The sequence below is a fragment of the Schistocerca serialis genome, chromosome 4, assembly GCF_023864345.2.
Source record: "Schistocerca serialis cubense isolate TAMUIC-IGC-003099 chromosome 4, iqSchSeri2.2, whole genome shotgun sequence".
Classification (NCBI taxonomy): Eukaryota; Metazoa; Arthropoda; class Insecta; order Orthoptera; family Acrididae; genus Schistocerca; species Schistocerca serialis.
Window position 1 is genome coordinate 859,128,134 of NC_064641.1, and position 25,893 is coordinate 859,154,026.

At 46.6% G+C, this 25,893-nt stretch overlaps 1 long non-coding RNA gene and 1 other non-coding gene across 2 annotated transcripts in view; both read left to right on the plus strand.

The window, feature by feature from the left end:
* LOC126475011 (uncharacterized) overlaps positions 1 to 25,893 on the plus strand; it is a 735,908-nt gene that overhangs the window by 214,833 nt on the left and 495,182 nt on the right. The window lies entirely within an intron of this gene.
* Trnat-ugu (transfer RNA threonine (anticodon UGU)) lies at positions 23,914 to 23,988 on the plus strand. The gene has a single exon. It is a non-coding gene; the product is annotated as a tRNA-Thr (tRNA).

Here is a 25,893-nt window from a genome sequence, read left to right on the forward strand (position 1 = left end):
GGAAATGGAAAAAAGAACACATTGACACCGGTGTGTCAGACCCACCATACTTGCTCCGGACACTGCGAGAGGGCTGTACAAGCAATGATCACATGCACGGCACAGCGGACACACCAGGAACCGCGGTGTTGGCCGTCGAATGGCGCTAGCTGCGCAGCATTTGTGCACCGCCGCCGTCAGTGTCAGCCAGTTTGCCGTGGCATACGGAGCTCCATCGCAGTCTTTAACACTGGTAGCATGCCGCGACAGCGTGTACGTGAACCGTATGTGCAGTTGACGGACTTTGAGCGAGGGCGTATAGTGGGCATGCGGGAGGCCGGGTGGACGTATCGCCGAATTGCTCAACACGTGGGGCGTGAGGTCTCCACAGTACATCGATGTTGTCGCCAGTGGTCGGCGGAAGGTGCACGTGCCCGTCGACCTGGGACCGGACCGCAGCGACGCACGGATGCACGCCAAGACCGTACGATCCTACGCAGTGCCGTAGGGGACCGCACCGCCACTTCCCAGCAAATTAGGGACACTGTTGCTCCTGGGGTATCGGCGAGGACCATTCGCAACCGTCTCCATGAAGCTGGGCTACGGTCCCGCACACCGTTAGGCCGTCTTCCGCTCACGCCCCAACATCGTGCAGCCCGCCTCCAGTGGTGTCGCGACAGGCGTGAATGGAGGGACGAATGGAGACGTGTCGTCTTCAGCGATGAGAGTCCCTTCTGCCTTGGTGCCAATGATGGTCGTATGCGTGTTTGGCGCCGTGCAGGTGAGCGCCACAATCAGGACTGCATACGACCGAGGCACACAGGGCCAACACCCGGCATCATGGTGTGGGAAGCGATCTCCTACACTGGCCGTACACCACTGGTGATCGTCGAGGGGACACTGAATAGTGCACGGTACATCCAAACCGTCATCGAGCCCATCGTTCTACCATTCCTAGACCGGCAAGGGAACTTGCTGTTCCAACAGGACAATGCACGTCTGCATGTATCCCGTGCCACCCAACGTGCTCTAGAAGGTGTAAGTCAACTACCCTGGCCAGCAAGATCTCCGGATCTGTCCCCCATTGAGCATGTTTGGGACTGGATGAAGCGTCGTCTCACGCGGTCTGCACGTCCAGCACGAACGCTGGTCCAACTGAGGCGCCAGGTGGAAATGGCATGGCAAGCCGTTCCACAGGACTACATCCAGCATCTCTACGATCGTCTCCATGGGAGAATAGCAGCCTGCATTGCTGCGAAAGGTGGATATACACTGTACTAGTGCCGACATTGTGCATGCTCTGTTGCCTGTGTCTATGTGCCTGTGGTTCTGTCAGTGTGATCATGTGATGTATCTGACCCCAGGAATGTGTCAATAAAGTTTCCCCTTCCTGGGACAATGAATTCATGGTGTTCTTATTTCAATTTCCAGGAGTGTATTACAACTGGGACAATACTGACATAGTCCGTTGTAGTCAGCTGTGGAAACAGGTCGGTCATAGGCTTAGGTTGGGGAATTGCTGCTCCGATCAAAGCCTTGTCTGTCGCAGCGTGAACCCCCTATTATCAGATGGGTGAGGTCTGCAATCTCAGTTGGGTGAACTTCGCAATATGGAGATGACTGAACTATAAATAGATGAAGGATATCAGCCGTGATCCAGCAAGATGCGCGCTATAGTAGTGGTTTGCGATTGGTTAGCTTGGTTTGGCTTTTGAGATGTATACTTGTGTTGATCCTGCGTGCCTTCCATAACCCGAGATCACCACCCAGTGAATGCCACGGGAGCATTCCCCAGACTTAACGCCCCCTCCTCTGGTCTGGACCATCCCGACGATTACTGCAGGGGTTTGCTTTGATACATCTCACGCCGTCCACGCCAACGGACATCTGTCCGATGGAGCATAAAACGTGATTCATCTGAAAAGGTCACCTGTCACCAGTCAGTGGACAGCCAGTTGTGGTATTAGCGTGCAAATTACGGTCTTCGTCGCCTACGGAGAGAAATCAGCATCGGTGCATGAACGGGGCGTCTGCTGCGGAAGCCCATTTGCAACTACGTTCGCTGAACGATCGTTAACGAGACACTGTTGGCAGCCCACTGATTCATCTGGGCGGTCAGTTGCTCGACAGTTTCGCGTCTGTTCGCGCGTACTCATCTCCGCAGCCGCCATTCACCTCTGTCATCTATGGGCCGTGGTGCACCACAGTTCCCTCGGCGCCGGCTTTGGATAGCACCATTTTGCCATGGACGGTATACTTTAACCACGACGGCACGCGAACAGTTTACAAACGTAGCCGTTTCGGAAATGCTTTCATCCTTGACCCGAAAACCATCGGGAAACACGACCATCATGAAGGGGTGTTCGTAGTCTGCAACCAGTGTACGCTACCTTGCACAGCTCCACTGGACTCATGGATGCCTGAGTTAATGTTCCCCTGAAAATGTTGGGCAATTCAGAATTTATGGTGGTTCCACTTGGCATGATGTCCACAAGCAAGAGTCCTTCGGAATCGAAAAACACCGTAGCCATAACTTTTCCAGCAGAAGGTGTGGTTTTGAATTTTTTTTTTTCCTTGGGTGAATTTGCATGATGTCCCCTCCATTGATTGCCTCTTCGTCTCTGGTGAAAAACGATGGAGCCATGTTTCATCACCTGTCACAATTCGTCCAAGAAATTCATCTCCACCATTCTCGTACTGTTCCAAAAGTTCGCAGCATACCTTTTTCTTGTCTCTTTGTGACCCTCTGTCACCATCCTGGGAACCCACCTGGCACAAACCTTTTTTAACGCCAACACTTCCAGTATTCTGCAAACGCTTCCTTCCCCTATTCCAACGTAGCGTGACAATTCGTTCACTGTGATGCGTCTTTCAGCATTCACCAATTCGTTGACTCTCTGCACATTGTCTGGAGTGTGTGCAGTACGACGCCTGAAGAAACTTCAATCTCGACTGAGTCGTGTTCGACCACATCGGCAAAAGGAGGATGTTTTGCTGTTGCACGACAATGCACGGCAACATGTCAGTCAAAAAACCATGGAAGCGATCACAAAACTCGGATGGACAACACTGAAACACCCGCCTTACCGTCCTGATCTGGCTCCATGTGAGTGTCACCTCTTTTGGACTCTCTTCGTGGAACAAGGTTTGAATATGATGACTCCCTTCTGCACGCTGCCAAACAGTGGCTCCAACAGGTTGGTCCAGAATTTTACAGTGCGGGTATACAGGCGCCGGTTCGAATTTGGCGTAAGGCAGTTGAGAGGAATGGAAATTATGTGGAGAAATGAAAATATTGTTCCTAAAGGATGTATCTACACACTGCAAAACTTTCAAACATGTAGAATAAAAGATGGATTTAAAAAAAAATTCTTTTGGAGTGACCCTCGTGTATCACAGGTCATACCTGACGGCTAGTGTCGTATTTTGCACTTCATCCGTGAAGAGCTAGCTGGCATACCGGCCCCTGTGCCTGCGAAGGTAGAGTGACGCTCCGGTGATTGGAGTTGGAGCGATTCCGCGTGGCTGACACGGATGCTGCCGGGGCAGCGATTTCCGCTCGGCGGGTCGGAATAGAGCGTCCGTGCAGCGCAAACGGAGGAAGACTGGTGTATAGAAAGCGCGGCACGCCCAGCCAGGCGGTCGCGAAAGCCGCCCAGGTGAGGCGCAGCGGGGACGAGCAGACCAGCTCACCAGCTGACCGCAGCTTTCCTGCGTCCCGCCCGGCCGTTCCCACGATATAAGGAAGGCCGGGCGGACGTGATTTCCTCCAGCCCGCCAGCGCGGGCTAGAGTCACAGGTGGAAAAGCACACGTTCCTGCCGCCGCCCCGCTGCTCGCAGTTCGCCGGCAAGGCCCTGACATGATAAAAACGAGTCCACTGAGTCGAAACGCGCGTGGAAGAGAAGCTGGTGACGTCACAGAGTGGAATTCCAGTGTTCCACTACAGTGCAGATCGTGAAATCAAGAATCTGACGTGTCAGACTTTGTGATGCGCCATTGTTTGTACCTGGGCAAGCAGACCTTAGAAGCCGGTATATTGCGTTGACTTAAACTACACTACTGACCATTAAAATTGCTACACCAAGAAGAAATGCAGATGATAAACGGGTATTCATTGGACAAATATATTATACTAGAACTGACATGTCATTACATTTTCACGCAATTGGGGTGCATAGATGCTGAGAAGTCAGTACCCAGAACAACCACCTCTGGCCGTACGCCTGGGCATTGAGTCAAACAGAGCTTGGATGGCGTGTACAGGTACAGCTGCCCATGCAGCTTCAACACGATACCACAGTTCATCAACAGTAGTGACTGGCTTATTGTGACGAGCTAGTAGCTCGGTCACCATTGACCAGAGGTTTTCAGTTGGTGAGAGGTCTGGAGAATGTGCTGGCCAGGGCAGCAGTCGAACATTTTCTGTATCCAGAAAGGCCCGTACAGGACCTGCAACATGCGGTCGTTCATTATCCTGCTGATATGTAGGGTTTCGCAGGGATCGAATGAAGGGTAGAGCGCCGGCCGGAGTGGCCGTGCGGTTCTAGGCGCTACAGTCTGGAGTCGAGCGACCGCTACGGTCGCAGGTTCGAATCCTGCGTCGGCCATGGATGTGTGTGGTGTCCTTAGGTTAGTTAGGTTTAAGTAGTTCTAAGGTCTACGCGACTGATGGCCTCAGAAAAGTCGCATAGTGCTCAGAGCCATTTTGAAGGGTAGAGCCACGGGTCGTAACATATCTGAAATGTAACGTCCACTGTTCAAAGTGCCGTCAATGCGAACAAGAGCTGACCGAGACGTGTAACCAATGGCACCCCATACCACCACGCCGGGTGATGCACCAGTATAGCGATGACGAATACACGCTTCCAATGTGCGTTCACCGCGATGTCGCCAAACACGGAAGCGACCATGATGATGCTGTAAACAGAACCTGGATTCATCCGAAAAAATGACGTTTTGCCATTCGTGCACCCAGGTTCGTTGCTGAATACACGCCGGCCGAAGTGGCCGTGCGGTTAAAGGCGCTGCAGTCTGGAACCGCAAGACCGCTACGGTCGCAGGTTCGAATCCTGCCTCGGGCATGGATGTTTGTGATGTCCTTAGGTTAGTTAGGTTTAACTAGTTCTAAGTTCTAGGGGACTAATGACCTCAGCAGTTGAGTCCCATAGTGCTCAGAGCCATTTGATCCATTTTTTTTGCTGAATACACCTCCGCAGGCGCTCCTGTCTGTGATGCTGCGTCAAGGGTAACCGCAGCCATGGTTTCCGAGCTGATAGTCCATGCTGCTGCAAACGTCGTCGAACTGTTCGTGCAGATGGTTGTCTTGCAAACGTCCCCATCTGTTGACTCAGAGATCGCGACGTGGCTGCACGATCCGTTACAGCCGTGCGGATAAGATGCCTGTCATCTCGACTGATAGTGATACGAGGCCGTTGGGATCCAGCACGGCGTTCCGTATTACCCTCCCGAACTCACCGATTCCATATTGTGCTAACAGTCGTTGGATCTCGACCAACGCGAGCAGCAATGTCGCGATACGATAAACCGCAATCGCGATAGGCTACAATCCGACCTTTATCAAAGTCGGAAACGTGACGGTACGCATTTCTCCTCTAAACGAGGCATCACAACAACGTTTAACCAGGCAACGCCGGTCAACTGCGGTTTGTGTGTGAGAAATCGGTTGGAAACTTTCCTCATGTCAGCACGTTGTAGGTGTCGCCACCGGCGGCAACCTTGTGTGAATGCTCTGAAAAGCTAATCATTTGCATATCACAGCATATTCTTCCTGTCGGTTAAATTTCGCGTCTATATCACATCAGCTTCGTAGTGTAGCAATTTTAATGACCAGTAGTGTACGTATTTGGTGGGTTTTCTTCATCATACAGCACGTGGTATGAATATAAGCTGTTTCAAAGCATCAGCCAGTTTAGGATCTCTCCAAAACGCGTCGTTTCAGCTACGGTTTTTTATAATAAAATGACGGCAAACTATATATCGATATATATGTTTTTAGTATTATAACTCGTAATCTGTGAAAATATACCGTTTCAGTATTACGGTACAATGATCTACCAAAAGGGCATCATGTTGATACAGTTTGTCATAGTTAAATATCAGATAATGAGAATTGTGTACACACCTTTAGGCAGTGTACACTATACAGGGTGTATCATAATTAATGGCGTAAATGCATACAGTTGAAAGTAAGCGATACTATAAGCAAAAATGTCTCAGTAAACATAGGGTCGAAAATGCATACCTTAAGACCTACGAGCAATTTTTTATCTTCGATACTGTGAAGCAAATCTCTTCTACTGCAAGCTATTTGCTTTCCCTATTTTGGGAAGTAGTAGCATGGAGCAAAATAAGAAACAAAATATCCAGTAAACATGTGCTCTAAAATGCATATCTTAAGATCTATGAGCACGTGTTCATCTTCGCTACTTGCAAATACAACTCTGCTAATGAACAATTGTAGATTCATCTGAACTTGCTCATTCTAATCATATGTAGATCTCCGTCTACAATTTTTACTCCCCGCACTTCCCACAACTGACTAGTTATTGATGGCTTAGAATATGTCCTCTGAATCTGTCCTTTCTTTCAGTCAAGTTGTGCCGTAAATTTCTTTTCTTCCATATTCGATTCAGTGCCTCGTTAATTACGCGATCTACACATCTAATCATTCAACAGTCTTTGGTAGCACATTAGAAAAGCTTCTAATCTCGTCTTGTCTGAACTGCTTATCGTCCAAATTTTGCTTCCACACAATGCCACATCTTCACAACAGGCTTCCTAATACTTAAATTTATCTTCGATGTTTACAGATTTCTCCTTTCCGGAAACGCTTTTCTTTCCATTGCCAGTCTGCATTTTATATCTTCTCTACTTAGGCCATCATAGATAATTTTGCTGCCCAAATAGCAAATCTCGTCTTCCTTGCGTCTCATTTCCTGATTTAATTATCTAAGCATCGCCCAATTTAATTCGTCTACATTCTCTTCCCCTTTTTTACTTCCATTGAAATTCGTTGTACAACCGACTTTCAATTCTCTACCTATTCCGTTCAACTGATCCAGTTCCTTCTGACAGAACTGCAATGTTACCGGCAGACTTCAAGATTTTAATGTATTCTCCCCAAACTTTGAAACACCCAGTTACTTTCTTGTACTACTCTGCTCAACGTACAGATTGAATGCCTTCAGGGTACACTACAACACTGTTTCATTCCCTTCTCGACCACTACTTCCCTTTCATGTCCTCCAACTGTAACAACTGCAGTCTGGTGTCTGTACAAGTTGTAGATAACCTTTTGCCACCTGTATTTTTCGCTGCTATCTGTATGTGTCTGACTTCAACTGAGAGAAGCTGGTGGCCGTCTTACAGGGTCACGTTATCTGCACTTTCTTCAATATGAAATTCCAGCATTATTGGAAGGGATTGCTTTTGGCTACAAGAATGCGTATGTACATCAAGCACGACGGGGCTCTTGCGTATTGTTGTCGCCAAGTAACACGTTCCCCGGAAGGTGGATCGGTAGATATGGGCACGTTTCGTGGCCGCCAAGATGCCCCGGATTTTTGCTTATGGCGATGGTTGAAAGGTGAAGTCTATAAAGAAAAGGTAACTACAAGAGCCGATTTCATCGTTCTGATTATGAGTAATGCGGCCCTCGTAAAAGAACGCAAAGACGACTTCAGAAGAGCTATACGTGGTGTTATCAGGAGAAGTCAAAAGTGCATTGCAGTTGGCAGTGGAATTTTTGAAAATCAACCGTGAACGCCCTCATTTGCCTTTGCTTTAAGTTTGTTTGGGTTACATACTAACAGCTGTATATCTGAAACTTTCTGGCAGGTTAAAACTGTGTTCCGGACCGAGACTCGAAGTCGGGACCTTTGCCTTTCGCGGGCAACTGTTCTACCGTCTGAGCTACCCAAGCACGACTCACGCCCCGTTCTCACAGCCGTTCTTCTGCCAGTACCTCGACTCCTACCTTCCAAACTTAACAGAAGCTCTCCTGCGATCCTTGCAGATCTAGCACTCCTGAAACAAAGGATATTGCGGAGACAGGGCCTAGCCACAGCCTGGGGGATGTTTCCAGAATGAGATTTTTCACTCTGCAGCGGAGTGTGCGCTGATATGAAACTTCCTAGCAGATTAAAACTGTGTGCCGGACCGAGATTCGAACTCGGGACCTTTGCCTTTCGCAGGCAAGTGCTCTACCAACTGAGCTACCCAAGCACGACTCACGCCCCGTCCTCACAGATGTACTTCTGCTAGTATCTCGTATCCTACTTTCCAAACTTTACAGAAGCTCTCCTGCGAACCTTGCAGATCCAGCACTCCTGAAACAAAGGATATTGCGGAGACAGCGCCTAGCCACAGCCTGGGGGATGTTTTCAGAATGAGATTTTTCACTCTGCAGCGGAGTGTGCGCTGATATGAAACTTTCTGGCAGATTAAAACTGTGTGCCGGACTGAGATTCGATCTCGGGACCTTTCCCTTTCGCGGGCAAGTGTGCTCTACCATTTGAGCTACCCAAGCGCGACCTACACCCCCTCCTCACAGCCTTACTTCTGCCAGTACCTCGTCTCCTACCTTCCAAACTTTACAGAAGCTCTCCTGCGAACCTTGCAGAACTAACACTCCTGAAAGAGTCTCACAGTCTATAATCCACTGCGATCCAATGTTGCGCTCCTAACGAAAAATCTCAGAAAGTTCTTCCTCAGATTAACGCCAATGGTTTATATTAGCAGGCCAGTTATGGCCAGGATCTGCTTTTAATGTCCTCCTTGCTTCGTCCGTGGTATGTTATTGCCTCAGTGGCAGCTGAATTCCCTTCGTGGTTGCCATTTTGATGTTAACTTTATCGATAATCTCATTTCTGCTCCTCCTCCTTCCTTTCACCTTTCTTCAGTGTACTTATTCGATTTTTCATTCCGTTCAACACGTCTTGTAATTGTTCACCTTTACAGAGCACCCTTTCATCCAGAATTCGAATTCCATTCTGGAACTATTCTTTTATTTCCGCCATTGTTTCTTCGATATGTAGATTGAACAGTAGGTCAAAAAAATTTAAGTCGAGGTTAATAAATATTACAAGGTACAGATTGACAATTATTGAACGATATGAAATGAAATCGTCATAACTTCTGAACGATTTGCGTTAGGACGTTCATACTGCACGGTGCGAATTAGTTCGATGTGAATGGGGGTTCGTTTAGCGACGAAACTCGCTTTCATTTGGATGGGTGCGTCAGTAAACAGAATTGGCGCATTTGGGGGACTGAAAACCGGCATTTCGCGATCGAGAAGTCTCTTCACCCTCGACGGGTGACTGTGGGGGCGCAGTGTCCAGTTACGGAATAATATATTCCTTGATGGCACGGTGACTACCGAACGGTACGTGAAGATTTTGGAAGATGATTTCATCCCCATTATCCAAAGTGATCCTGATTTCGACAAGATGTGGTTCATGCAAGACGGAGTCGGACTCCGTCATAGCGTCATAGCAGGAGAGTGTTTGATGTCCTGGAGGAGCACTTTAGGGACCGCATTTTGGCTCTGGGGTACCCAGAAGTGATTAGCGTCGTCCTCGATTGGGCGCCATATTCTCCAGATCTGAATACATGCTACTCTTTTTTGTGGAGCTATATTAAAGGCAAGGTGTACAGCAATAGCTCCAAAACCATCGCTGAGCTGAAGACAGCCATTCAGGAGTTCATCGACCACATCGATGTTCCGACACTTCAGCGGGTCATGCAGAATTTCCCCATTCGTCTACGCCACATCATCAGCAACGATGGCAAGCATATCGAACACGTCAAATCTTAATATCTGTAGTGACGTTTACATGTTGAATAAAGTGTGTGCCCTCCGTAGTTTGTAACAAATTTACGTTTTATCAGATAGTTCAATAATTGTTCAAAATGGTTCAAATGGCTCTGAGCACTGTGGGACTTAACGTCTGAGGACATCAGTCCCCTAGAACTTAGAACTACTTAAACCTAACTAACCTAAGGACAGCACACAACACCCAGTCATCACGAGGCAGAGAAAATCCCTGACCCCGCCGGGAATGGAACCCGGGCGTGGGAAGCGAGAACGCTACCGCACGGCCACGAGCTGCGGACAACAACCGCTTGGTCATAGCGGCCGGCTGCAAGCGACACCCACGTTCTTTGCCGAGGTACTGTTTTTCCGTTGAGTCGCCTGTTACGTTAGTTCAGTGTAGCATAATGAACAGAGAGGTAAAGTTGGACGTACAGTGAATGAGAAACGTTCATTTGACTAAAAATATACCAGCTTTTTTCAAAACTGCCTAGTTTGTGCTAGTTTTCGATATACTTTGCGGAGCCAAAGAAACTGGTACACGTGTCTAATATCGTGTAGGGCCCCTGCGAGCACGCATGAGTGCCGCAGCACGACGTGGCATCGACTCGACTAATGTCTGCAGTAGTGCTGCAGGGAACTGACACCACGAATCCGTAAGAGTAGGAGGGGGTGGAGATCTCTTCTGAACAGCACGTTGCAAGGCATCCCACATATGCTCGATAATGTTCCTTTCTGGGGAGTTTGGTGGCCAGCTCATGATCCTGCGTCACTGGGAAGTACCTGTATATTTTGGGTAGTGAGTTCGAGAGTATCAAAACATGTGACATAAATGGCCGTATTTTTTGACTGCAATGACTTACAAGTTTAAAATCTTTACACAGATAAGGGATCGACAAGTTTAAAATCTTTACACAGATGAGGGATCGCAGACTTTAGTATGAGATATAAATTTGAATTTGATACGCCAGCCTGTTCAAGAGGAAAATGAGTCTTTACAGGCGGTGAAAAAAACAATATTTTTTCGAGTTATATAATTACAAATTAACAATTTTCTTTGCTTTTAATGTGAAACCTTGCTTTTTGACGGGTGTCATGAGTATGCGTCATCGGAAAGCAGCCTATAGGTGTTAAATGAATGAGCTTTCGAGTATCGAAAATAAAGTATGTAAATGGCCGTATCTTTCGACTGAATTGACTTAGCCGCGCGGGATTAGCCTAGAGGCCTATGGCGCTTCAGTCATGGACTGTGCTGTTGGTCCCGGCGGAGGTTCGAGTCCTCCCTCGTGTGTTAGTCCTTAGGATAATTTGCGTTAAGTAGTGTGTAAGCTTAGGGACTGATGACCTTAGCAGTTAAGTCCCGTAAGATTCCACACGCATCTGAACATTTTGAATTGACTTAGAAACGTGAATTTTTTACGCCGGCAAGTCCTTAGTGTGTCTGATGAATTTGCGCTTGATAAGTGTGCCCGGTCCTGAGAAAAAGAATTCTTAACAGTAACCCCGACTGAACGAAAACAATAATCAGCTTCTGGGCAATCTATTGACTTAAGTGGCCGGGGGGGGGAGGGGGGGGGGAGGCTGAGATTTAATAGTGATATAGTGATATCCCTCGCCACATACTTAACAGTGGCACGGTAAGTACAAGTACAGATGTAGACGTCAGTGCAGCGGGACGGTGTTACAGGAAACATTAGCTGGCAGGCAGCACGGCTATGCACGGCGAGACGCCGCCGTCCATACTTCGCATGCTTTCCCGTTCGCCGCGAAACCATTTGCGTTCTGTAGCGAATCAATTCCGCCGCGGCGTTCACGGTCTCGGCAGACACTTGCGAGGTTCCCGCGGTGACTGCGCAGCAAACAGCTCGGCCGTGATTCACCTCTCGCCGCGGAGATTCCTGCCCGCGCTACACGGCCCGCGCAGCTTGTCGAACGGGACGCCGTTTGAATTTAATGTCGGTACGTGCCGCGCGCAGCAGCGTGCGCCCATGTGCATGCCGCGGCAGTGCGGGCCGAACACGGCGCGACGGGAGGCGTTTCCACATAAATTTAACAGGCGCGTCGCGCTGGTGGGACACGCCGAATGGAAGTGCCCGTGTCCCGCTGGGCCTGCAGCCAGCATGTCAACGCTTTGGATCTAGCGTAGACTGACCTGCAGAAACCTGCGACCCCGCGATAAAAATTCGAATAACAGGTGGGACAGATACGCACCAACTAAAGTAATACGCCGTATAGAGCGCTGAGACGTGTGTGTCCCTTATCGGATGTATGAAAACAGCGGCCATGCAACAATCTGTAAAAATTCTTCCAATCCATATGTGGCATACAGCAAACCAGTGCTTAAAAGTAGTGGTTAAAAACAGTCTTGGTTGCGATTTAAATTTTTTTATTTATCAACGACGCGTTTCGCCTTATTTAGGCATCTTCAGGTTATCTACGTAGAAAACAGAGAACAAATACATATATTTAAGAATCGCGATCGCACTGTGCAGACTTGGATAAGCTATAAGCATGCATAAACAGATCACCTATTGAAAGTATAAACAGATCACCTATTGAAAGAGCAAATATCTTAATTTGGTATTTCGTAGAAGAATCCTTTAGTCAGTGTAGCCAGAGGGCATCGTCGAATATATCACGCCAACATCGCCTTCGTTAAACTCAGTAAAAACTAGAAATATAAAACAGTGAAATCATTACCTTTTCTAGATGGACGCGAGAGGCACCAAGATCTGCATAACGCGTTCCCGTTCACAGGAGCGAGTAACAGACTAAGATGGGGACTCAGGTAGTAAGCATAATGCGCCACAGCGTCGTGTGCCAGTACTGAAGCTCAATACAGAATCACCTCTAGAGGTGGCGCTGCGACGCAGCAGTGATTAAAAATGAGAGATCGTAAACTGGATATACATACCCACTAAAATTTATAAATGTAATGGACATAAAACATTGATAAGATGGAATTACTGGGGGCAATACCTGTGCTTAACTTATCCTAAAATTTTGACGAAATAAAATATAAATGAAGACGGAAAATTCAAAATGAGAAAACAAGCTGTACGTGGTGCGGCTAGAAAAAAACCGGACTGATGCTGGAAAAAAACATTTATTTACAATTTCATGTTATCTCCTTCAATGTACTCTCCTCCTCGGTCTCTACACCGCCCCATACGAATTTTCCACTGTTCATAGCAATGCTGCAGATCATTTTCGGTAAGTCCATACATTACTTCCGTCGCTTTTTCTTTTACTGCTGCAACAGTCCCAAATCTAGTTCCTTTCAAAGCTGACTTGACTTTAGGGAAAAGAAAAAAGTCACAGGGGGCCAAATCAGGTGAGTAGGGTGGATGATCTAAGATGGGAATGTTGTGTTTTGCCAAAAACGTCTTCACTGACAACGCACTGTGAGCTGGGGCATTGTCTTGGTGAAGGATCCATGACTTTTTTCTCCACAAATCGTTCCGTTTTCTCCGTACTCGCTCACGTAGGGTACCCAGGACGCTAATGTAGTAATGCTGATTCACTGTTTGTCCCTCTGGTACCCAATCAATGTGCACAATCCCTTTGATGTCAAAAAAAAAACAATCATCATTGCCTTGAATTTCGATTTTGACATTCGTGCTTTTTTTTGTCGTGGAGAACCAGGAGTTTTCCAATGCATCGGTTGGCGTTTAGTTTCGGGGTCGTAAGTAAAAAACCACGATTCATCGCAAGTAATAACATTTTGTAAGAAGGTGGGATCACTTTCAATGTTTTCCAGGATGTCAGAACAAATCATTCTTCGGCGTTCCTTCTGATCAATTGTGAGACACTTTGGAACCATTTTTGAACACACCCTGTTCATGTTGAAACTTTCATGAAGAATCTGCCTAACACTTTCCTTGTAAACTCCTGTTAACTCAGACACTGCTCTGATTGTTAAATACCGATTTTTTCAATGTTTGCATCAGTTTTTGGTGACAATGGTCCGCCAGTGCGAGTGTCATCACTGGTGTCTTCGCGGCCATCTTTAAATCGTTTAAACCACTCAAACACTTGTGTTCGCGACAAACAATCATCGCCGTACACTTGTTGTAACATTACAAACGTTTCACTTGCAGATTTTCCTAGTTTGAAACAAAATTTAATGTTAACACGCTGTTCTTTCTGTACACTCAACATTTTCCGACGCACAGACAAAACGTCAACTACTTAAAACAGACGCCACGGGCAGACTGAGTGCAGGAGGCAGATGAAACTCGAGCAGTAGGCGGAGCGAGAGTCACGTGACAGGCCACGCGACTTTCAGCCTTATTGCATTCGTTTTATTGTTTCACCAGTACTAGTCCGGTTTTTTTCTAGCCACACCTCGTATAATAGAACACACAGATGCAGTACATAAAGAGATTTTTCGTAACATATACCACTAGGACGAGAACATTAAAAACACAGGACCGTAATTTCAGATAAAGAGGCCGCCCATATAACACTCAATACTGCGTCATTCGGAGCTAGAACGTCTAGCAAGAAAACTTTTTTTTTGTCGCTTTAAAAGATGACGCATTTTATACATTTCAGTGTAGCTATAAAAAAAAGCGGGGAGAATTTACCCGCATAACGTCCGTCTTCCACGTTGGTGTGTATTTTTTAAGCCTAATAATTTTACTTGCATTTTATTTAAAAAAGTTTTCTTGCTAGACGTTCTAGCTCCGAATGACGCAGTATTGAGTGTTATATGGGCGGCTACCTCTATATAGATACCCTTCTACGTAGATACCCTAAGATGCCTAAATAAGGCGAAACGCGTCGTTGAAAAATAAAAAAAAAACTAAAATTGAAACCAATACTGTTTTTAACCACCAATCTGTAAATTTGCACCCAGTATCCCTGGAAGCTACGTCCTCACTAAGAGACTACCTACCTGCTCCACATGAACGCTCCGTATGTCCGCAGCGAGGTGCTGTGCCACCATGTCGGAAGGAAGGAACGCAACTATCTCTGAATGTAGAAAAATGTGAGTTACCGCAGATGAGTAGGAAAAACAAACTCAGTGTTCCGAGTGCAGCGTTAGTAGTGTTCTTGACACATTCGCGTCTATTACGTATCTAGACTAACGTTGCAGAGCAATATGAAATGGATTGTACGAGGGTGGGTCAAATGAAAACCTTAAATTTGTAATAACAAATCGAAATATCGCGCCGTTATCATGTAAGTTGGTAAGCGTGCTACAAACAGCGAGCAGAATGGCCTGTAGGTGGCAGCATAGTGCAGATGCACTCATACCGTCGCAGTATCAGTATAAAGATGGCCGCCCCACTTGCGACTTGCACCAGGCAAGAACAGCGTTCTGTTATTCGGTTTTTGCGTAGTGAAGGTGTGAAACCTATTGAAATTCATCGAGGAATGAAGGTTCAGTACGGTGACGCATGTTTGTCACAGTATCAAGTCTACGAATGGAGTAGGAAATTCGCAAACGGTGTGACTTCAGTGGAAGATGCTCCTCGTCCAGGTCAGGCACAACGAGTTGTGACTCCACAGAACATTGCAGCATTTGAAGCCATAGTGAAGGAAAACCCCGGAGTGACACTGAATGACATTGCAGCATGTTTACAGATTAGTCATGGGTCAGCACACCACATTGTGCATGATGTGCTCCAGTTTCACAAAGTGTCTGCAAGGTGGGTGCCACGGCAGCTGACTCCTGAAATGAGAGAACGACGCGTTGATGCTTGTGAAGAACTTCTTCGGCGCTTTGAACGGGAAGGTGATGGCTTCCTTGCGAGAATCGTTACTGGGGACGAAACCTGGGTTCACTTCCACCGCCGGCCGCGGTGGTCTAGCGGTTCTAGGCGCTCAGTCCGGAACCGCGCGACTGCTACGGTCGCAGGTTCGAATCCTGCCTCGGGCATGGATGTGTGTGATGTCCGTAGGTTAGTTAGGTTTAAGTAGTTCTAAGTTCTAGGGGACTGATGACGACAGATGTTAAGTCCCATAGTGCCCAGAGCCATTTGAACCATTTTTCACTTCCACCAACCGGAAACAAAGAGAGCGAGCGAGCAAGGAATGGCGCCATTCCTCGTCACCAATACCAAAGAAGTTTCGAGCAGAACCATCAGCAGGGAAGGTTATGCTGACTCTCTTTTGGGACGAAAAAGGCGTCATTTTGGAGCATTACATGCCTAGAGGAACCACTGTCACCAGTGCATCGTACACAAATCTCCTAAAGAATCATCTGCGGCCTGCAATCAAATCAAAGCGACGTGGATTGCTGTCAGCAGGTGTCCTCTTGCAACAAGACAATGCAAGGCCCCACACTGTCCGTACAACAGTTGCAACAATCACAGACCTGCATTTTGAGTGTCTTCCTCATCCACCATACTCACCAGATCTTGCCCTAAGTGATTTCCATATGTTTGGACCACTCAAAGACGCAATGGGAGGAAAGAAGTTCCGTTCTGATGAAGAGGTACGCCACGCGGTGCATGGATGGTTACGCGGACTACCAAGAGAATTTTTTGCTAAAGGAATTTATGAACTTTGTAAACTGGAGGGCTTGCATCGAGCGTAGGGGAGATTATGTTGAAAAGTGATACAGCTTTGTACCACTTCTGCACAATAAATAGTATTTTAAAAAATATTTAAGGTTTTCATTTGACTCACCCTCGTAGCAGGGAAGGTGAATGGTCGACTTGGGTTTATTGGGAGAACTTTTGGAAAGTGTGTTTCATCTGTCAAGCAGACCGCATAGAGAACACTAATTGAGTACTGGTAAGTACTTTGGGAGTGTTTGGGATACACACCAGGTTGGATTAAAGATAAACGTCGGTGCAACTCACAGGCGGATGGCTGGATGTGTTACCGGTAATTTCAAACAACACGCAGGTGTTACGGAGATACAGTTTTAAGAAAAGACGCGCACGAAGAAGTAATCGAATGGGACGGAAATAGGTAATGTAATGTCACAACTTTAAACATAGCTGCTTGCAGCAACCGTGTCACTTCTAGTTAAAGCGGCAATCTTTAATTTTTAACTACACTCCTGGAAATGGAAAAAAGAACACATTGACACCGGTGTGCCAGACCCACCATACTTGCTCCGGACACTGCGAGAGGGCTGTACAAGCAATGATCACACGCACGGCACAGCGGACACACCAGGAACCGCGATGTTGGCCGTCGAATGGCGCTAGCTGCGCAGCATTTGTGCACCGCCGCCGTCAGTGTCAGCCAGTTTGCCGTGGCATACGGAGCTCCATCGCAGTCTTTAACACTGGTAGCATGCCGCGACAGCGTGGACGTGAACCGTATGTGCAGTTGACGGACTTTGAGCGAGGGAGTATAGTGGGCATGCGGGAGGCCGGGTGGACGTACCGCCGAATTGCTCAACACGTGGGGCGTGAGGTCTCCACAGTACATCGATGTTGTCGCCAGTGGTCGGCGGAAGGTGCACGTGCCCGTCGACCTGGGACCGGACCGCAGCGACGCACGGATGCACGCCAAGACCGTAGGATCCTACGCAGTGCCGTAGGGAACCGCACCGCCACTTCCCAGCAAATTAGGGACACTGTTGCTCCTGGGGTATCGGCGAGGACCATTCGCAACCGTCTCCATGAAGCTGGGCTACGGTCCCGCACACCGTTAGGCCGTCTTCCGCTCACGCCCCAACATCGTGCAGCCCGCCTCCAGTGGTGTCGTGACAGGCGTGAATGGAGGGACGAATGGAGACGTGTCGTCTTCAGCGATGAGAGTCGCTTCTGCCTTGGTGCCAATGATGGTCGTATGCGCGTTTGGCGCCGTGCAGGTGAGCGCCACAATCAGGACTGCATACGACCGAGGCACACAGGACCAACACCCGGCATCATGGTGTGGGGAGCGATCTCCTACACTGGCCGTACACCACTGGTGATCGTCGAGGGGACACTAAATAGTGCACGGTACATCCAAACCGTCATCGAACCCATCGTTCTACCATTCCTAGACCGGCAAGGGAACTTGCTGTTCCAACAGGACAATGCACGTCCGCATGTATCCCGTGCCACCCAACGTGCTCTAGAAGGTGTAAGTCAACTACCCTGGCCAGCAAGATCTCCGGATCTGTCCCCCATTGAGCATGTTTGGGACTGGATGAAGCGTCGTCTCACGCGGTCTGCACGTCCAGCACGAACGCTGGTCCAACTGAGGCGCCAGGTGGAAATGGCATGGCAAGCCGTTCCACAGGACTACATCCAGCATCTCTACGATCGTCTCCATGGGAGAATAGCAGCCTGCATTGCTGCGAAAGGTGGATATACACTGTACTAGTGCCGACATTGTGCATGCTCTGTTGCCTGTGTCTATGTGCCGGTGGTTCTGTCAGTGTGATCATGTGATGTATCTGACCCCAGGAATGTGTCAATAAAGTTTCCCCTTCCTGGGACAATGAATTCACGGTGTTCTTATTTCAATTTCCAGGAGTGTAGAAATGACACTAAAACTTTTACGTAGGATGTTTCATTATGTGACGTGACCTTTTTGGTGTTACAATTGTATGACGAGGGCTGCAATGCTCAACGTTTTACGTGTTGTTGTTGTGGTCCTCAGTCCTGAGACTGGTTTGATGCAGCTCTCCATGCTACTCTATCCTGTGCAAGCTTCTTCATCTCCCAGTACCTACTGCAACCTACATCCTTCTGAATCTGCTTAGTGTATTCATCTCTTGGTCTCCCTCTACGATTTTTACCCTCCACGCTGCCCTGCAATGCTAAATTTGTGATCCCTTGATGCCTCAAAACATGTCCTACCAACCGATCCCTTCTTCTAGTCAAGTTCTGCCACAAACTTCTCTTCTCCCCAATCCTATTCAATACCTCCTCATTAGTTACGTGATCTACCCACCTTATCTTCAGCATCCTTCTGTAGCACCACATTTCGAAAGCTTCTATTCTCTTCTTGTCCAAACTGGTTATCGTCCATGTTTCACTTCCATACATGGCTACACTCCATACAAATACTTTCAGAAACGACTTCCTGACACTTAAATCTATACTCGATGTTAACAAATTTCTCTTCTTCAGAAACGATTTCCTTGCCATTGCCAGTCTACATTTTATATCTTCTCTACTTCGACCACCATCAGTTATTTTACTCCCTAAATAGCAAAACTCCTTTACTACTTTAAGTGTCTCCTTTCCTAATCTAATCCTCTCAGCATCACCCGATTTAATTTGACTACATTCCATTATCCTCGTTTTGCTTTTGTTGATGTTCATCTTATATCCTCCTCTCAAGACGCTTTCGATTCCGTTCAACTGCTCTTCCAAGTCCTTTGCTGTCTCTGACAGAATTACAATGTCATCGCCGAACCTCAAAGTTTTTATTTCTTCTCCATGGATTTTAATACCTACTCCGAATTTTTGTTTTGTTTCCTTTACTGTTTGCTGAATATACAGATTGAACAACACCGGGGATATGCTACATCCCTGTCTCACTCCCTTCCCAACCACTGCTTCCCTTTCATGCCTCACGACTCTTATAACTGCCATCTGGTTTCTGTACAAATTGTAAATAGTCTTTCGCTTCCTGTATTTTACCGCTGGCACCTTCGGAACTTAATAGTATTCCAGTCAACATTGTCAAAACCTTTCTCTAAGTCTACAAATGCTAGAAACGTAGGTTTGCCTTTTCTTAATCTTTCTTCTAAGATAAGTCGTAAGGTTAGTATTGCCTCACGTGTTCCAACATTTCTACGGAATCCAAACTGATCTTCCCCGAGGTTCGCTTCTACCAGTTTTTCCATTCGTCTGTAAAGAATTCGCGTTAGTATTTTGCAGCTGTGACTTATTAAACTGATAGTTCTGTAATTTTCACATCTGTCAACACCTGCTTTCTTTGGGATTGGAATTATTATATTCTTCTTGAAGTCTGTGGGTATTTCGCCTGTCTCATACATCTTGCTCACCAGATGGTAGAGTTTTGTCATGACTGGCTCTCCCAAGGCCATCAGTAGTTCTAATGGAATGTTGTCTACTCCCGGGGCCTTGTTTCGACTCAGGTCTTTCAGTGCTCTGTCAAACTCTTCACGCAGTATCGTATCTCCCATTTCATCTTCATCTACATCTTCTTCCATTTGCATAATATTGTCCTCAAGTACATCGCCCTTGTATAAACCCTCTATATACTCCTTCCACCTTTCTGCCTTCCCTTCTTTGCTTAGAACTGGGTTGCCATCTGAGGTCTTGATATTCATACAAGTGGTTCTCTTCTCTCCAAAAGTCTCTTTAATTTTCCTGTAGGGAGTATCTATCTTACCCCCAGTGAGACAAGCCTCTACATCCTTACATTTGTCCTCTAGCCATCCCTGCTTAGCCATTTTGCACTTCCTGTCGATCTCATTTTTGAGACGTTTGTATTCCTTTTTGCCTGCTTCATTTACTGCATTTTTATATTTTCTCCTTTCATCAATTAAGTTCAATATTTCTTCTGTTACCCAAGGATTTCTATTAGCCCTCGTCTTTTTACGTACTTGATCCTCTGCTGCCTTCACTACTTCATCCCTCAGAGCTACCCATTCTTCTTCTACTGTATTTCTTTCCCCCATTCCTGTCAATTGTTCCCTTATGCTCTCCCTGAAACTCTGTACAAACTCTGGTTCTTTCAGTTTATCCAGGTCCCATCTCCTTAAATTTCCGCCTTTTTGCAGTTTCTTCAGTTTTACGTATGTGATATAAATTCTGATGAAGACTCCCTTAGTCTATGAGTCGAAACCGTGGTCAATTCGCTTATAAATTACATTGCAACCAGTGGGCTGTCTTTACTAAAAAAAATGATTACAGTTTCAAAAACAAACAGGGATGATTTATTCAAGAGAAAGAGCTTTACAGCTTTACGTATTGAGTAAGTCAATAATGCGTTGGACCACCTCTGGCCGTTATGAAAGTAATTTCCAGAATGAAATTTTCACTCTGCAGCGGAGTGTGCGCTGATATGAAACTTCCTGGTAGATTAAAACTGTGTGCCCGACCGAGACTCGAACTCGGGACCTTTGCCTTTCGCGGGCATGAAAGTAATTATTTGGCCTGGCACTGCTTGACAGAGTTGCTGGATGTGCTTCTCAGGGACATCGTGCCAGATTGTGCCCGATTGGCGCGTCAGATCGCCGAAAACCTGAGGTGGTTGAGGGGCCCGACCATAATGCTGGAAGGTTCGCTTTTGGGCAGTAGGAAGTCTCGCCGTGTGCAGACAGGCGTTATCTTGCTGAAATGTAAACGTGGGATGGCTTGTCGCGCGGGATTAGCCGAGCGGGCTCGGGACCGTTTCAGACGGTGGAATCGCTGAGATGTCTAGGGAATCACATTTACCCGTTCACTACGGCGGTCAGCGGCGGCGAGTTCTCGGCGGCTTCTGCAGAATGTTCGTCTGACGATACGCAACAACTCACTGAGAGCCTTTGACATGATCCAACGTGTGGCATACACCAACGTTCACATAGCGTCAAGACTGCCCCGTTTAGCGCAGATCCTACCAATACCGAAGGGTATCGCCGACCACCTCATGGCTGCCTTTGGTTACTATGTTAGTACTGGGATGTTATTTAAGATCAAATATGATACGTTAACGCTACAGTTCCGGAACGGTGGCCTCAACCTCACAAACGTGCGAAACAAAGCTCTGGCGCTTTACATGCGAGCGATGATACGAAATTGGCAACAAAGAAAGCATACCATAACGTCAGCTCTGATAGAAGTACTTGTTCCGCCTTCGTACGAACCCCCTATTGCGGTGGGCAATATTTCGCCTTCTCTTGCACACATTGCCTCATTTCTTGTTGATTACAGTTATGTTCGTCTGAAAGTACTTTCGACGAGAATACCCACGACTCGGGAGATCTATAGGTGCTTGATGGATCACCATGGCCGCAACGTAATGGAATTCAAATACCCGTCGAGAACGTGGAACCACATTTGGTGTGCAGTGCATACTCCATTACTGTCAACAGCAGCGAGATCGATGTAGTATATTCTTATAAACGGTAAACTTGTGACCAGGAGTCGATTACATACAATTCATATGGTCGATTCTCCTCTTTGCACCAACTGTGACCTGTTACCAACGGAAGAACATGGTTTAGTGTGTGGCGCAGCGAGGGACGTCTGGATGCTGACGCGTCGAATACTGGCCTTCCTTCGGCGCACTAACTACACAGAAATCACATCGGATGTACTTTTTCTACCGGACAAGACCTTTTTTCCCAAGCAAAAGACGTATGGGGTCAATTGGATCGCTGGACATGCGACGAAATATTTGTATTCGTACGATATTATGTCCGTGATGGATTATTGGATGTATTTACAAGAACAACACGAGCTCATACGGAGTCATACGAAATACAGGACTTACTTTTCCAATTTTTTAGGAAGTGTTTCTCACAATCCGCCCGACAGCTGGGGTGTCCCAGAACTGAGAAGACTCCTGCAGCAGAACGACTAGAGACAATACTGCGCGGTTCAGTTATATTGGCATACAGCACACTGAGAAGAAAACTGGCCCCTACATGGTCGACGCAGGAGAAATACATAAATATATGCCGCCCACACTGGCAGAAGTGGTCAAGATTATACGGCTTTCTGCCAGATTTATGATGCGACACCGCGTGCTGCAGGGATTGTGATGCAGATGATAACTTCATTTTCACTCCCGCCCGTGACTAGGATTGTCATTTACTTTATTCATGTTACACAAAAAAAAGGGCGGCCTTTACGTTGATTTTCTGGTTTCCAAATTGTTTTTGCTTTGTTTTTGCTGTCTCGATCCTTTTCTTATCCGTAAGATAGTACAATTGTACGAATAAAGATTGTTTGTTTACCCTGCCTTCCTGCTCCCAAAAACAAGATAAAAAAATCCGCTTGGAATACGAATTTTTATTTTTTATTATCACCTTCATTTAACTTGTATGTAAATCTTATTTATGTATTTGTATAAAAAAAGCGGTTCTAAAAAAAAAGAAAAAAAAAAGCGGGCTAGGGCGCTGCAGTCAAGGAATGTGCGTCTGGTCCCGGCGGAAGTTTCGAGTCCTCCCTCCGGGATGGGTGTGTGTGTTTCTGCTTAGGATAATTTAGGTTAAGTAGTGTGTAAGCTTAGGGACTGATGACCTTAGCAGTTAAGTCCCATAAGATTTCACACATTTGAACATTTTTTTGATGGCTTGTCGTGAAGGGTTACAAAATGGGGCACAGAATATGGTCGACGTACGGTTGTGCTGTAAGGGTGCCATAGATGACAACCAAAGGGGTCCTGCTATGAAAAGAAATGGCGCCCCAGAGCGTCAGTGGTGGTCGTCCGGCCGTATGGCGGGAGACAGTCAGGCTGGTCTGGTATCCCGATACGTCTTTCGTGGGAGCTTTTCAGTGATGAAACTTGAAAGTGGTGTGGATCTGAAGACTTCATTTGCATTAGATTTTAATTAGACGAGGATGCTATCCGTTCAATGAAATGCACAAATTATACAAATATTTTGAAGTGTTGTCAGTTATTCATAAGTGCATTCATTGATTAGTTCCACACGACTGGAACATGGACTGCAATGTTATAGGCAACTGGGAGCCGTTTTCTATTACGGACAACTGTGTTCCAACAATGCCGATTCTTGCCGTGGACGGATGTGTTTTCTTCATCGCTGTCTGAAGATTCGGCAGACTGATCAGTTTCGCCATTGCCTGTAACTGCTGTAGGAGCATCAGCTTTCGAATAACTTTCATCACGAAAGTCACTTACGTCCCGGTCGGGGCACACATTTTCAACATGTCCCCAATGAAGTACATCAACACCTGATTGCAGCTAGGGTGTCCATTTAATTATCATTTCATTTCTAGCAAAGCTGCATGGTCATCAACGGTAACTGTTCTTTGGGGATCAGATACTACCGTCATATATAGTTAAAATATGGCTTCCCGGCCATTGACCTTCTTGTGCGAACGCACGCGCTATGCCCGAACTTGGTAGATTAATCAGCCACGAGTAACGAGTATGATGGGCAAACATCTATTAGGCGCACTACGAATGTAGCGGTGTGTACCTGTTGGGAATGTGGGTCCCACTGGGAGCGTGCAAGGGATAAGGCCCTGCAGGCGCACTATCCTCTGTGCCCTCGGTGGCTCAGATGGATAGAGCGTCTGCCATGTAAGCAGGAGATCCCGGGTTCGAGTCCCGGTCGGGGCACACCTTTTCAACATGTCCCCAATGAAGTATATCAACGCCTGTTTGCAGCTAGGGTGTCCATTTAATTATCACTTCATCACTTACGCCACTTTCACGATTGAGTTCTTCCAACAATGCTTCCCGCATAGCGTCTCCCGTTAGTAAAATGTCATTCCTACGTGCCATTTTCACATAAATGTACTTCACACTCAGCGACAGAACGGTTACACAAAGTGTACTCCAGGATCACAATGACGCTTCAAAAAATACATTGACGGAAAAAAAAAATCGCTGCACCAGGAAGGAGATGCGCGACATAAACCTAAGTTAGTAGGCGTCTTTCTACGTCTTAAAGGTGAAGTCTATTAAAATTTCGTGCACAAAGAGTGGCACTAGCAGCACCACTATGAGGATTCAAATCAGGTTAGCTTTAAATACACGCTGCAACACTCGTGAACGTTAGTTACCTTTGAGACCGGACGTGGTGAGCTGAGAAAGACGCAGTTATCAACACTTCACTGTACTGAACGAGATCGTGTCATAGGGCTACGAGAGACTGTATGTTTCTTCTGAGAAACAGGAGAAAAACTTCGCATATGTGGGACATCATCGGGAGATAGCTCCGGCGTCACTCACGAACAGCATTCGCCGACCCTCATTGACCGACCAAGTGCAGCTAGCATAGAAACCGGTTATTGGTGTACCAGCGTTTTACATTTTCGTTGTCTTATCTCGCGCTTACCTGTGATCTTGACATGTTAATCAGTTACATACGTTAGCTAGACAGATATATTCTCAAAATTTCATTGCTCTACATTAATTATTTTTTGGTGTTGCGATTTTTTCTCCGAGTGTATTTCTCCCAAGGTAAGTAAATAACAATGTCTCACAACTCCGAACGTAAGAAACAAAGAACTCCAGGCTTACATCTACATGGTTACTCTGCAATTCACACTTAAATGCCTGGCAGAGGTTTCATCGAACCATTTTCCATACTACCTCTCTACCACTCCACTCTAGAGTGGCGCGTGGGAAAAAGGAACACCTAAATCCTTCCGTTCGAGCCCTGACTTCTCTTATTTTATTATAATAATTTATCCCTACGTACGTAGGTGTCAACAAAATATTTTCGCATTCGGAAGAGAAAGTTGGTGATTAAAATTTCGTAAATAGATCTCGCCGCAAAGAAAATTTCAGTGTCTGTCACCCCAACTCACGTATCATATTAGTGACACTCTCACCCCTATAACGCGATAACACGAAGCGGGCTGCCCTTCTTTGCAGTTTTTCGATCTCCTCCGTCAATCCTACCTGGTAAGGATCCCACCCTGTGACCCTGGTGTAGCCGCACGGGGTGGCTGAGAGGTTCTAGGCGCTACAGTCTGGAACCGCGCGACCGCTAAGGTCGCAGGTTCGAATCCTGCCTCGGACATGGAAGTGTGTGATGTCCATAGGTTAGATAGGTTTAAGTAGTTCTAAGTTCTAGGGGACTGATAACCTCAGAAATTAAGTCCCATAGTGCTCAGAGCTATTTTAAACCCTGGTGTACACTTGGAGGGTTAAGCTACCGTTTGCAACAAACTGGGTAATTATGAACCTGCAGCATGTTGGAGTAGCTTGGCTCAGCAACTTCTGTTAATCGGTAGAATCAAACACCAATCCAAGTTGCAAATCATTACTTTTTATTCGTTCGATGACTTGTTTCGCGCCGAGACCAATTTTCAAATCATCATAACAAAGTCGAAAATGGAATTTCCGAAGATGTCAAAACTGTGCAGTAAACATTGCATCTGTTCAAAAATGGTTCAAATGGCTCTGAGCACTATGGGACTCAACTGCTGAGGTCATTAGTCCCCTAGAACTTAGAACTAGTTAAACCTAACTAACCTAAGGACATCACAAACATCCATGCCCGAGGCAGGATTC